General features: G+C 46.4%; 1 pseudogene; it reads left to right on the top strand.

Annotated features, from left to right (window-relative positions):
• The window catches only part of LOC140206983 (uncharacterized), a 291,411-nt pseudogene extending 278,560 nt beyond the window's left edge, over positions 1–12,851 (top strand).
• The last annotated feature ends 2,052 nt before the right edge of the window (positions 12,852–14,903 follow it).

Genomic DNA, 14,903 nt, shown 5'->3' with positions numbered 1-14,903 from the left:
ACCTAGGCCGCTTGCAGAGATAAGTGGCTGAAGGGAGATTAGTGAGGGGGGGGGGGTGAATGAACAAGGGAATTGTGAAAGGAATAATCCCTGTTGAAAGAAGAGGGCGAGGTGGGAGCGAAGAAGGTAAATCCATGTTTAGTCGTAAGATCTCTTTGGTGATGGTGGAAGTTGCAGAGTTTGAAGGGGTGGTTGGTATGGACAAGATGAACTCTATCAATATTATGGTGGTGGAAGATGGAGTGAACACAGACGTATGGTAAATGTGAGTGAGGACAGCATCAATAGTGGAGGGGGGGGACAGCCACATCTTGGGAAGAGCGGAGGGAGGACAGCTACATCCTGGGGACAGCGGAGGGAGGACAGCTACATCCTGAGGACAGCAGAGGGAGGACAGCTACATCCTGGGAACAGCGGAGGGGGGACAGCCACATCCTGGGAACAGCGGAGGGAGGACAGCTACATCCTGGGAACAGCGGAGGGGGGCAGCCACATCCGGGGGACAGCCACATCCTGGGAACAGCGGAGGGGGGACAGCTACATCCTGGGAACAGCGGAGGGGGGACAGCTACATCCTGGGAACAGCGGAGGGAGGACAGCTACATCCTGGGAACAGCGGAGGGGGGGGACAGCGACATCCGGGGGACAGCCACATCCTGGGAACAGCGGAGGGGGGACAGCTACATCCTGGGAACAGCGGAGGGGGGACAGCCACATCCTGGGAACAGAAGTAGCAGAAGCAAACAAACTGGGAAAGGGGAAGAACATTTTACAGGAGATAGGTTGGGACGAGGTACGGTCGAGATTATCATAGAAATCAGTAGGTTTATGAAAGAAGTTGGTTGACATCCCCTCTCTAGAGATGGAGACAGAGAGAGATCAGGAAAGGGCACGGGCGTGTCAGAGATGGACCAGCTTAAACCAGACAGTTCTTGGCAGGCTAATGAAGAGACTGCAGGAGCCCTGGCAGACACAGATGTTGCTGGTATTTAAGGAACGGAGTTACAAGGATAGATTGAAAGAGTTATAAACTGATTCCCTGAAGCACAGGAGAATGAGGGGTAATGCTAGCAGAAGTTCCCAAACTATTTTATGCCATATACCCCTACTATTAACCGTGGAATCCGTGGACCCAGGATGCAAACCCTTGCTGGAGGCTCACAAAACCTTGATAGTATCAATAGGGTGAATGCAGGTAGGGTTTTGCCCCTCAGGTTGGGTGAGATCATGGATTTAGGCAAACAGTGAAATATTTAAGGGTAACCTGAGGAGGAATTTCACTCAGAGGGCGACGCGAATGCAGGTGCAGCTTCAACTGCAGCATTTAGGAGAAGTTTGTATGTGTACGTGGATGAAGAAGGTACTGAGGGCTAGAGTTTGGGTGCACGTGAGTGGGTCCAGACAGAGAATGGCACAGGCTGGATGGGCTAAAAGTCCTCTTTCTGTGCTGTAAGAGAACGAATTTAAATTGTGTGTCCTACGCAAGTCCATTTCCCAGGAGACTTAAATCATTTAAATCGTAGCCCTTGTGGCTACGGGGGTCAGGGGGTATGGAGGGAAGGCTGGGGCTGGGTTCTGAGTTGGATGATCAGCCATGATCATAATAAATGGCGGTGCAGGCTCGAAGGGCCGAATGGCCTACTCCTGCACCTATTTTCTATGTTTCTATTCCAACGTAATGTTCCAGAAAGAGGCAAACACAGAATATCTGCGGAGAGAGAAACAAAGTTAATGCTTCAGCTCCAACATTCTGTGTCGGAATTGCTTCAAACATTTTCTGATTTGATTTCAGGTCTCCAACAACTTGAGTATCTGTTTAATTTCCAGTTGCTCACAGAGTGTTGGGAGTATCCAAACACGGTGAGAATACTAAACCCGAGGTAGATAACCAACGATGCAAAACACTGAACAGCTCATTCCAGGTACCCACTCGCTCTGTGTATTGAGATTACCTCGCAGGTGTCTCTGATCTCTCTGCTCCTTTGTGTCTGTGCCCTTTGGCTTCGGAGTCCCCAAACCTGGGGAACAATCCTTTGCATATTTGGCTAGGCATCAACGGCATTACAGACCACGTGAGGAAAAATAGCTTTGACTGTACCAGTGACGTCCCCCTCCCTGGCGCTCTACACAATGCTTTGAGTCACGCAACACAAGCAAGTCACGAAATCTACCGTCTCCCACACTTTGTAATAACAGCGGATGAGAGGACTCTGCAAAGATCCAACCTCCGTGAGGCTGCCTGACCATAAAACATCCCTGGCCAAGTACTCCGGCAGTGTGCACACCAGCTCACTGATGACTTCACGGCCACCGTCAGCACTTCACTCATCCAGGTCTCAAATCAGCCAGCATCATCCCTGTACCAAAGAACTCTACACCTTCAGAAACAAACAACTACCGCCCGGTGGAAGAGCCGCCAATCATCACAAAGAGCGTGAGACGGCTGATAATGGCACAGATCAAAAACTCTAATCATGCCGCATTGGCCACTCACCAATCTGTTTACTGACAGAATCACTCTATGACAAATTCCAACTCCTCCATCTAAATACACCGCCTCACAACAGGGTGTGCGACTTCCGAACAAACGGGCTTCAAAAAGACATTATGTACAACCGCTCCTCACTCCCCATCATCCTCAACACAGGTTGTGCGCTGAAACCATTGCTGTACACTCTGCTCACACAGGACTGCACAGTCAAACACCCGGGTAATCACATTGTCAAGTTCGCCGAAAACATGACCATGGTGAGGTCCATCACTAATATCAATGAGATGACATACAGACTGAAGGGCTAAGGTGCTGGTTCCAGGCAAATTGAGCCCTCTTCCTCAATGTCAATGAGACGAAGGAATTGGTTATCGACTTCAGGAGAACTTGTACCACTCACATACATCTTTACATCAGCAGCATAGCTGTGGAAACTGGAAGCAGTTTCAAACTCCTGAGCCATGCACATCTCTCACAACCTTTCATGGTCCCAGAACACATTCCACACAATCAGGAAATCTCACCAGCATTCCGACTTTCCCAGGAGGATGAAAACGGATGGACTATGTATCGTACACGTATACTCAGGTCTTACAGCAGAAGTACAGCAGAGAGCATCGTAACATGTTGCATCACTACAAGGTACGGGAACGACATTGTGGTGAACAGGAAGGCTGTACGTCGGATAGTCAAACTGCCCAACACATCACCGGCACCAGCAGACCCCCATCAAGGACATATATACAGACTGGTGCCATAAAATGGCCAGTAATACCATGAAGGCTCCCTGTTCATTAACTGTTTGTTCCACTCCCATCAGGGAAGAGGCTACATAGCATCTGCACCAGGACCAGCAAACTGAAAAAATATTTAGGTTCCCCAAGCAATAAGACTGAGCAACGTCTCCACCCTCTAACTCACCCTTCACTACCCCCATCACCACCAATTTAACATTTCCTCTCAGTCACCGCATGTCCAGACACTCCTCTGCCTAGCGTCATTTCATGGATATACGATCAATGTATTAATCATCCGTATTGTGTGTTTTATAATTATTATTGTGGTATTTATCTGATTGTGTTTATTTTGCTGAAACTTTTAATGGCACCGTGATTACCCAGAAAGCTCTGCGTCACAATTATCGCCGTCGCCGAAGCACCGATGAAATGCGCAGGTGTCAAGGTTGATGTTTGTGCTCGAATGTCGCGCATGCGCGCAGTACAGTAAAGGCCTCGGAACATCGACCCCAGGTAAGAGACAGTTTGCTGGTGGGGTTTTCAACATCGAATTCGGGACAATTACTGTGAGTTCCGGACACCGTGACCCGCAATCCCGGGACAGTCCTGATCTCTTCCCTCTCTCTCTCAGCCCCACGACCCGTACACGGACCCCGGGGAGCTTCCGGCTGATGAGGGAATGGGAACCGATGGATCTCTCAGACAGAGCTGAGCTCCAGCTGTCTAAATGCAAGGATTGGGAACTCGGAGAAAGGGAACAAATCTTTTAAATCACCTTTGTTCTACCTGCTATCACAAACGAGAGAAAATCTGCAGATGCTGGAAATCCAAGCAACACACACGAATTGCTGGAGGAATTCTGCATTAGTACTCTTCCTTAGATGCTGCCTGGCCTGCTGAGTTCCTCCAGCTTTTTGTGTGTGTTGCTTCTTCTACCTGCTCTTGTTCTGGACTTTTCTACTCGTGAGAACACGTTTTGACCCACTCTCTCTGGGTACATAATTATATCAAACACTTTTGTCCTGGGCAACAAGTAGCTTTCACATCACAAATGTGCCGGACAGAGTACTGCCTTTCCCTTGATATTCATTGGCATTGCCATCAATAAGCTCAGCACCGTCAGACACCTGGGGGAAGGGTTCAGGGGAAATATTTATGTACAAAACAGAAACTGTGTGTATTGTGGCGATGTAAAAGTTGCTGGAAAATTTGCAAATGGGAGGAAGTGGACTGATATTTGGAAATCTGACTTTTAAAAGTGTCATTTAGCAAGCAAATCAGATATGGATGGTGTGCAAAAGCTGGAGTGAGAAAATTCTTCCTAACCCTCTACAGGCCTGCTACGTAGGTTGTGTGAGAATGCAGATGAACTTGATCAAATCCAGAGGATATCAAAGTTCTTATTGACAGTGATTTACTAGCTGTTAAAATGAGTACCTCTATTTAAAGTTCAGTGTGCACATATTGTTGTCACTGGGTAAAAATTGCACAGCACAAGATTTTTTGGCACACGGCTCATTACAAATTAGATGGGACATTGGTGGGAAGGTGGGGAGACTTCAAGTGTCCTTGACACCCTCACCTGCTAGGTGTGCATCCAGCTGCAGTTTGTAACCCTGCACGTTAGGGAGTTTGAGCTGGAAATGGATGAATTCCAGATCATTTGGGAGTTAGAGGGCGTGATGGATATGACATGAGGAGAGGTGAGTTACACCCAAGGTGCAGGACACAGGAAACTGGATGAGAGTCAGTAAGGGGAATGAGGTTAAATAGCCATCGCAGAGTACTCTTGTTGCTATCCCACACAACAACAGGTGGACCACTTTCGGAACTGTTAGGGGGGATTACCTAGCAGAGGAATTTCAAAGGGCTGATAGGGGCTTTGTTAGTTAGGGAATTAAAACTAGCAGAGGCCTAATATCCTAGTGGTGAGGCTTGCTAGCTAGTGCTAGTGTGTGGCAGGGGTTGGTGGTTAAATTAAAGTTGCAGGTGGGATTGGAGCCAGAATGGCAGAACAGATGGGTGGAAAGGGTGAATTGAAATGACTTATATCCTTAATATACATGAAGAGTAGAAATCTTTACATTACTTCTCCATCTAAATGTGCAATGTGTAATTTTTAGTAATTTATAATAAATAGTACAGTCATTATAACATAGAAATACAATTGCATCAGTAGGAATTAATCAGTCTGATGGCCTGGTGGAAGTAGCTGTCCAGGAGCCTGTTGGGCCTGGCTTTTATGCTGCAGTACCATTTTCTGGAGGGTAGCAGCTGGAACAGTTTGTGGTTGGGGTAAGTCGGATCCCCAATGATCCTTCGGGCCTTTATACGCACCTGTCTTTGTAAATGTCCTAAATAGTGGAAAGTTCGCATCTACAGATGCTCTGGGCTGTCTGCACCACTCTCTGCAGAGCCCTGCGATTGAGGGAAGTACAGATCCCATACCAGGCAGTGATGCAGCCGGTCAGGATGCTCTCAATTGTGTCCCTGTAGAAAATTCTTAGGATTTGGGACCCCATCCCAAACTTCTTCAAGCTTCTGAGGTGGAAGAGGTACACAGCCACATACCACACAGCCGGTGTGCACAGACCAGATGAGATCCTCGGTGATGTTCATGCCGAGGAACTTAAAGCTGTTTCCTCTCTCAACTCTGGATTCATTGATGTCTCCATTCCTTCTGTAGTCCACAACCAGTTCCTTTTTTTTGTGTGACATTGAGGGAGAGGTTGCTTTCTTGACACCCAGACAGATGTTGTTCAGACAAAGTCAGCAATCAAAAGGTTGAGCATGGTATGATGAATGTGCAGAGCTGTGTATATCACAATGCAAGAAGCATCGTAGGAAATCCAGATGAGCTTAGGACATAGAATAATGATATTGTAGCCATTACTGGGACTTGGTTGCATCCAACAGTCTGAGGGATTTAGAGGAACAAATTTGTAGAGAGATTGCAGACTATGCCAAGAAACATATGTTCATATAGTAAGTGATTTTAACTTTACAAATATTGACTGGGTCGTTCATACTGGAAAAAGACTACCTGGGGTAGAGTTTGTCAAATGTGTCCTTATCAACATGTAGAATTCCCAATGTAGAAGTGTGTAAAAAGCTATTAGGAAATGATCCAGGGCTAGTGACAAAAATTAGTGTATGGGAACACTTTGTATCTGGTGGTCATAATGCCATGAGATTCCAAGTAAATATGGAAAAAGAGAGGTCTGGATCATGGATTGAGATTCTAAATTGGGGATAGGTCAATTTTGATGGCATCAGAAAGGATCTGACAAGTGTGTTTTGGGAAAGGCTGTTTTCTATCAAAGGTGTACTTGGTAAGTGGGAGGCCTTCAGAAGTGGAATAGTGAAAGTGTAGAGTTTATATGAGCATGACAAAATAAAAGTTGAAAGGTAACTGGTGCAGGGATCCTTGGTTTTCAAGAGATATTGAGGCCCCGGAGATCTTGTTCCTCTAAATGCCTCGGACTGTTGGGTGCTACCAAGACTCGTTAATGACGGCAAATCATAAATCAATGTCCTGAGCATATCTGATTTTTTTTTTTAGTTGTCTTCTGTTGGTTTTAAAAACTTTCCAATAGCTTTTGTTGTATTATTTGCCCTCTCTTTGGCTTTTATGTTGATGTTGGCTTTGTCTTCTCATTTCAGCCACGGTTGTGTCCTCCTGCCTTTACAATGCTTCTACTTATTTGGGATGTATCTATCACTCAGCTCCCGAGTTGCTCCCAGAAACTCCAGCAATTGCTGCTCTGTCGTTATTCCTACCAGTTTCCCCTTCCAGTCAAGTTTGGCCAGCTTCTCTGTCATAGAAACATGGAGAAATTCTGTGCAGAAACAGGCCGTTTGTCCCCTCTAGACAATGATGATAACATTTAAGCTGTCTAATGCAACCACCTGCACCGGGACCATCACCCTCCATACCCTTACCATCAAGGTACCTATCCCAGCTTCACTTAAATGGTGAAATTCAGCTGGCATGAACCACTTGTGCTGGCATCTCATTCCACACTGTCACAACCATTTCAGTGAAGAGTTTTCCCACATATTCCCCTTAAATTTTCACCTTCACCACTTACCCATGACCTCTGGTTATAGTCCCACCCAACCTCAGTGGAAAAAACCTACTTGCATTTACCCTCGTAATTCTGTATACTTTGAAAAAACACTCAAAGCAATGTATAATTTCCTTGTTTATGTTCAGAGCTGTTTTTAGGTGTATAAGATGATGAGGGGCATTGATCATGTGGATAGCCAGAGACTTTTTTCCCAGGGCTGAAATGGCTAACACGAGGGGGCACAGTTTTAAGGTGCTTCGAAATGTGTACCGAGGGGATGTCACGGGTAAGTTTTTCCCACAGAGAATGGTGGGTAAGTGGAATGCACTGCCAGCAATGGTGGTAGAGACGGATACAATAGGATCTTTTAAGAGACTCTTCGATAGGTACATGGAGCTCATGAAAACAGAGGGCTTTGCGTTATGGAAATTCTAGGCAGTTTCTAGAGTAGGTTACGTGGTCGGCCCAACTTTGTGGCCTGAAGGCTCTGTAATATGTTGTAGATTTCTATGTTCTATGTTAAACAGCGAAACAACATTGGCTGTTCTCCAGTCCTCTGGTACCTCCCCCTGTCACCAAGGATGATTTAATTATCTCTGCTAGGGGCCTCGACAATTTCTGTACTTACCTCCCGTGGGGTCCAAGGGAGCGCCTTGTCATGCCCTGGAGATTTATCCACCCTAATCTGCCTCAGGATAGCAAACATCCCCTCTTCTTTAATCTGTACAGGGTCCACGATGTTAATGCCACTTTCCCACACTTCCATAGACTCTGTGTCCATCTCCTGAGTAAATAGAGATGATCTTCCCCGTCTGCTTTGGTTCCAAACACGGATTGCCATTCTGGTCTTTCGGAGGACTAACATTGTCCCTTGCAATACTTTTGCTCTTAATCTATCTCTGGAATCTGTTAGGATTATCCTATATTTTTTCTGTGAGGGCAATCTCATGCCTTCTTTTAGACATCCTGATTTATTTCTTATGTGTTCTCTTGCTTTTCTTATACTCCATAAGAACCTACCTGCCTCTCCCTGTTATGCAACTCCATTTTGTGCTTCACCAGGGTCTCAATATCTCTTGAAATCCAAGGTTCCCTACAGTTTCTATCTTTACCTTTTATTCTGACAAGCACATACCCGCTTTGTACTTTCAAAACTTCACCTTGAAGGCCTCCCATTTACCAAGCACACCTTTGTCATAAAGCAGCCTGTCCCAGTCCACAGTTGCCAGATCCTAGTGTCATAATTCCAGGGTTTGTTCCATGCCCTGAACACATCTGCCTTTCCTACGCTGCTCCCTGTATTGAAATATACAGGATTGAGCATATTCACTGCACCATGCTCAACTTTTTCATTCCTGACTTTGTCTGAGGACAGAACAACATCTGTCCCCACAACCCCTCCACTATCTGTTCTGTTATTCAGGCTCCCATTCACCCTGCAACTTTAGTTTAAACATCCCCCCCCTACCCCCACCTCTCGACATGCAGCTCTATCACCCCTTTGGCTTTCATCTCCCCGATCAATAAAAAGGAGTTGCATACCAGGTACAGGAAAATAGGAACAAATGGGATACTTATGAAGTTCGAGCCTCAGCTGTGGCAGCGTGTTTGTGTCTTTGAGCAAGGCACTTAACCACACATTGCTCTAGTGTCTGTGCGAGGAGTGGCGCCCCACACAGACTTCCAACCTGCGTCTTGTAAGGCATGAAAATGCCTGACGCAGGCCTGTCATGGTCTGAGTCGACGTTCCTTCCTTCCTTCCTATGAAGTACAGGAAATTCAAGTGAACACTTATGAAAGAAATAAAAGAAGGCATGAGGTTGCCCCAGCAGACAAGGTTTAGGAGACTCTTCAGGGATTCTGCAGACCTGTTAAGAGCAAAAACGTTGCAAGGGAAAAAAATAATCCTCTGGAAGATCAGAATGGTAATCCATATGAGGAGACAATATAGATGGGGGAGATTTTGTTTGCATCCGTATTTGCACCGGAGATGAACACAGTCTATAGAAGTGAGGCAAAGCAGCATCAACTTCATGGACCCTGTACAGATTACAGAGGTGGAGGTGTTTCCTGTCTTAAGGCAAATTACCATGGATAAATCCCCAGGGCCTGACAAGTTGTTCCCTGGGACCCTGTGGAAGACAAGTGAAGAAATTGTCGGGGCCCAAGCACAGATATATAAATCATCCTTAGTGACAGGTGAGGGACTGGAGGATTGGAGGACAGCCAATGTTGTTCCGCTGTTCAAGGCAGGCTCTGAAAGTAAACTAAGAAATTGTATGTTGGTGCGCTTGACATCAGTACTGGGAAAGTTATTGGAATGTATGTGCAGGAACCAGATATATAAGTATTTGGATAGATGTGGACTGATTAAGGATAGACAGCATGGCGTTGCACACGGTAGGTCATGTCTAACCAATCTTATAGAGTCTCTCAAGGAAGTTATCAGGAAAGTGGATGAAGGCAAGGCAGTGGATGTTGTCTACATGGACTTTAGCAAGGCACTTGACAGAGTCTCATATGGAAGGTTGGTCAAGAAGGTTCAGTCACTCAGCATTCAAGATGAGATAGTAAATTGGATGAGACACTGGCTTTGAGAGATGCCAGAGTGTGGTAGCAGATGGTTGCCTCTCTGACTGGAACCCTGTGACTTGTGGTGTGCCGCAGGGATCAGTGTTGGGTCTGTTGTTGTTTGTCATTTATATCAGTAATCTGGATGATAGTGTGGTTCACTGGATCAGCAAATTTGTGGATGGCACCAAGATTGGTGGTGTAGTGGACAGCGAGGAAGACTATCATGGCTTGTAGTGCAATCTCGACCTGCTGCAAAAATGGGTTGTGAAACCAAAAAATGGAATTTACTGCAGGCAAGTGTGGGGTGTTGCTTTTTGATAGGACATAGGCTGTACTCAGTGACTGGTAGGGCACTGAGGAGTGTTGCAGAAGAAAGGGGATCTGGGAATACAGGTCTATATTTCACTGAATGTAGTATCACAGTTAGATAGGGACAGAAGTTAGAAGATGATTTCTCCAACTTGCGTTGACCCTCACTGTGACAGTGTGATGTCAGATCACACCTTGGTGACTAAAGTGATCTGGTGTGAAATGTTGTCCTTCACCCACTGATGGATTTTGTAAATGTTTTTACAGGTTAAAAACGACAAGGAATCTATCTACAGGAATCTCGAACACAACACGCCAGTTTTTCTGTCTCTGTCCAGATATTTAAGAACTGTAGTAAGAGATTCACTCGATCATCCTTCCTACTCAGACTGTGGGGAGGGATTCACTCGCTCATCTGACCGACTGGCACACCCGTCACTTCACACAGGAGAGATCCCATTCATCTGCTCAGACACTGGGAATGGATTCAGTCCCTCATCTCAACTGACGGAATATCAGCAAGTTCACACTGGGACAAGGCCATTCACCTGTTCTGTGTGTGAGAAGGGATTCAGTCGGTCTTCCCACCTGTGGACACACCAGTCAGTTCACACTGGGCAGAGGCTGGTCATCTGCTGAATTTGTGGGGAAGGATTCACTCGGTCATCTGACCTGATGGCTCACCAGTCAGTTCACACCGAGGAGCGGCCGTTCACCTGCTCAGACTGCGGGAAAGGATACACTTGGTTATCTGAACTGAAGGTACATCAGAGAGTTCACACCGGAGAGAGGCCATTCACCTGCTCAGACTGTGGGAAGGGATTCACTCGGTCATCCAAACTACTGGTACACAAGTCAGTTCACACAGGGGAGTGGCCGTTCACCTGCTTAGAATGTGGGAAGGGATTCTTTTGCTCATCTAATCTGAAGGTACATCAGCGAGTTCACACTGGAGAGAGGCCGTTCACCCGCTCAAACTGTGGGAAGGGATTCACTCGATCATCCCAGCTACAGAGTCATCAGCGAGTTCACACTGGGGAGAAGCCGTTCACCTGCTCAGACTGTGGGAAGAGATTCACTCGGTCATCCCACCTACAGAGTCATCAGCGAGTTCACACTGGGGAGAAGCCGTTCACCTGCTCAGACTGTGGGAAGGGATTCACTTGCTCATATGAACTGAAGGTACATCAGAGAGTTCACACTGGAGAGAGGCTGTTCACCTGCTCAGACTGTGGGAAGGGATTCACTCAGTCATCTCAACTGAAGGTACATCAGCGAGTTCACACCGGGGAGAGGCCGTTCACATGCTCAGACTGTGGGGAGGGATTCACTCAGTCATCCCACCTACAGAGACACCAGCGAGTTCACACTGGGGAGAAGCCGTTCACCTGCTCAGAATGTGGGAAGGGATTCACTGAGTCATCCAGCCTACAGAGACACCAGTCAGTTCACACTGGAGAGAGGCCGTTCACCTGCTCGGACTGTGGGAAGGGATTCACTCGGTCATATGAACTGAAGGTACATCAGAGAGTTCACACTGGAGAGAGGCCATTCACCTGCTCAGACTGTGGGAAGGGATTCACTCGGTCATCCCACGTACAGAGTCATCAGCGAGTTCACACTGGGGAGAAGCCGTTCACCTGCTCAGACTGTGGGAAGGGATTCACTGAGTCATCCAGCCTACAGAGACACCAGTCAGTTCACACTGGGGAGAGGCCATTCACCTACTAGACTGTGGGAAGGGATTCACTTCATCATTTCACCTACTGAGACACCAGCGAGTTCACACTGGGGAGAGGCCGTTCACCTGCTCAGTCTGTGGGAAGAGATTCTCTCGGTCATCCAGCCTACAGAGACACCAGCGAGTTCACACCGGGTCGAGGACGTTCACCTGCTCAGATATTGGGAAGAGATTCTCTCAGCCATCTCCACCAAATGTGCATCATTGAGTTCTCACTGGGGAAAGGCCATACACTGCTGTGAATGTTGGAAGGGATTTGCTCAGTAAACTAAACTTGTGACACACTACAGGGTTCACACTGGGGAGGAAGTTTCAATAAGCTGCATACCGGATATTTGTCCATCACCGTTGCTGAATGCAATTTCGAGAGTGACTGTTGGTGCTGAACTCTGCAATTATTGCTGCTGGTCACCACACCCAGTTCTGCACCATCATCACCCAGGGCATGCCCTTTTCTCACTGTTGCCATCAGGTGGGAGATACAGAAGCCTGAGGGCACACACTCAGTGATTCAGGAACAGCTTCTTCCCTTCTGCCATCCGATTCCTGAATGGACTTTGAAAGCTTTGGACACTTTTTTAATATGCAGCATTTGTGTTTTTACACATTTTAATAATGTATTCATTATGCATAATTGATTTACTTGTTTATTTACTATGTTCTAATTTATGTATTATATTATTATCTATGCCAAAATATGTATTGCATTGAACTGCTGCTGCTAAATCAACAAATTTCACTTAAAATGCCGGTGATAATAAACCTGAAACCTGAAACCCTGGTCACTGGGCATGGGAGGAGTTACTTCTGCTACACATTCACCTTTAATGGGACTGGAGTTTAATATTCTGGATCTGAGACAATAAATCAGTTCTATTGTAAACTCTGTCTCTGGTACTTAGTGAATTTATAACACACCCTGTGTACAGTAAAGAGTCAACTCAGGCCGGCTGGACCCTGCCAGTGATTCTGTTCCATGACAGTCCTTTTCAGTCCTCCCCTGTTGTTCCCCTCTCGCTCTCCCTGTGATGATGGGTTCCAAAAGTCTCCACTCTGTGGGTGAAGAGGTTCCCCTTGAATTTTCTGCAGACTGAAGAAGTCAAGTTGACTGCAGTTCTGTCTGAGATGTTCTTCACCACTCAAATCTCTGGGCTGAGGAAGAATGACATTGGTAGTTAACCTCCTTATTCATGGCTCATTTCCACATTATGGGTCATTTTCCCTGCTTCTGAAGTGTTTACATAGAATAACGTACAGCACCATACAGGCCCTTCAGCCTGCAAAGTTGTGCCAAACATGCCCCTACCTTAGAAATTACTAGGGTTACCCATAACTGTTTCTAAGCTCCATGTACCAATCCAAAAGTCTCTTAAAATACCCTATAGTGTCCGCCTCCCCCACTGTTGCCGGCAGCCCATTTCATGCACTCACCACTCTCTGCGTACAAATCTTACCCCCAACGTCTCCTCTGTACCGACTCCCAAGCTTTATACCTACTCCCTGTGCCCTCTTGTGGCAGCCATTTCAGGCCTGGGGAAAAGCCCATGACTATCCACACAATCAATGGCTCTCATCATCTTTTACACCTCTATCAGGTCACCTCTCATCTTCCTTCGCTCTGAGGAGAAAAGGCTGAGTTCAGTCAACCTGTTTTCATAAGGCATGCTCCCCAATCCAGGCGACATCCCTGTAAATCTCCTCTGCACCCTTTCTTTTGTTTCCACATCCTTCCTGTAGTGAGGTGACCAGAACTGAGCACAGTACTCCAAGTGGGTTTTGACCAAGGTCCAATATAGCTGCAACATTACCTCTCGGCTCTGAAATTCAATTCCACGATTGATGAAGGCCAATACACCGTATGCCTTCTTAACCACAGAGTCCACCTGTGCAGCTGCTTTGAGCGTCCTATTGACTTGGACCCCAAGATCCCTCTGATCCTCCACAATGCCAAGAGTCTTACCATTGATACTACATTCTGTCATCATATTTGACCTACCAAAATGAACCATTTCACACTTGTCTGGGTTGAACTCCATCTGCCACCTCTCAGCCCAGTTTTGCATCCTATCAATGTCCCACTGTAACCTCTGACAGGCCTCCACACTCTCCACAACACCCCCAACCTCTGTGTCATCAGCAAACTTACTAACCCACCCCTTCAATTCCTCATCCAGGTTACTTCTAAAAATCACGAAGAGTAAGGGTGTGAACAGATAACTGAGGCACACAGCTGGGCAACGACCTCCTGGTTGTGCCCAGCTGGGGATCAGCATTTCTGGATTTGGTGTTGTGCAATAAACGGAATGAGATCACCTAAGGTAAAAGAACCCTGAGGGGAAAGCGATCATAATATAACAGAATTCATCCTGAAATTTGTGAGGGAGAAGCTAAGGTGAGATGTATCAGTACAACTGTGGAATAAGGACAATTACAGAGGCATGAGAGAGGAACTGGCCAAATTTGATAGGGAGAAAAACACTGGCAGGGATGACGACAAAGCATCAATGGCTGTAATTACGGGAAGCAATTCTGAAGACACAGGATATATACGTTCCGAAAAGGAAGAACTATTCTAAAGACAACATCATACAACCACGGCTGATGAGAAGGCAAAGCCAACGTAAAAGCCAAAGGGAGGGCAGATAACAGAGCAAAAACTGGTGGGAAGTTAGATGATTGGGAAACTTTTCTATACCAACAAGAGGCAACTAAAAAAGTAATTAAGAAATGAAGGATGGAATATGAAGCTAGCTTATTACATTAAACATGATACCAAATGTTTCTTCAGATACATAAAGTGTAAAAGAGAGGCAAGAGTGGGTATCGAACCAGGGGAATCGATGCCTGGGGAGGGTGGGGTGAGTAGTAATTGGGGACAAGGAGATGGCGGGTGAACTGAATTAGTACTTCATATCAGTCTTCATTGTGGAAGCAACCAACGGAAAGGTGGAAGTCCAGATGTCCGTGGTCAGAAGTGTGTG

This window comes from Mobula birostris, chromosome 13, assembly GCF_030028105.1.
Source record: "Mobula birostris isolate sMobBir1 chromosome 13, sMobBir1.hap1, whole genome shotgun sequence".
In the NCBI taxonomy this organism is placed as follows: Eukaryota; Metazoa; Chordata; class Chondrichthyes; order Myliobatiformes; family Myliobatidae; genus Mobula; species Mobula birostris.
This window is presented reverse-complemented; position numbering and strand designations above follow the sequence as displayed.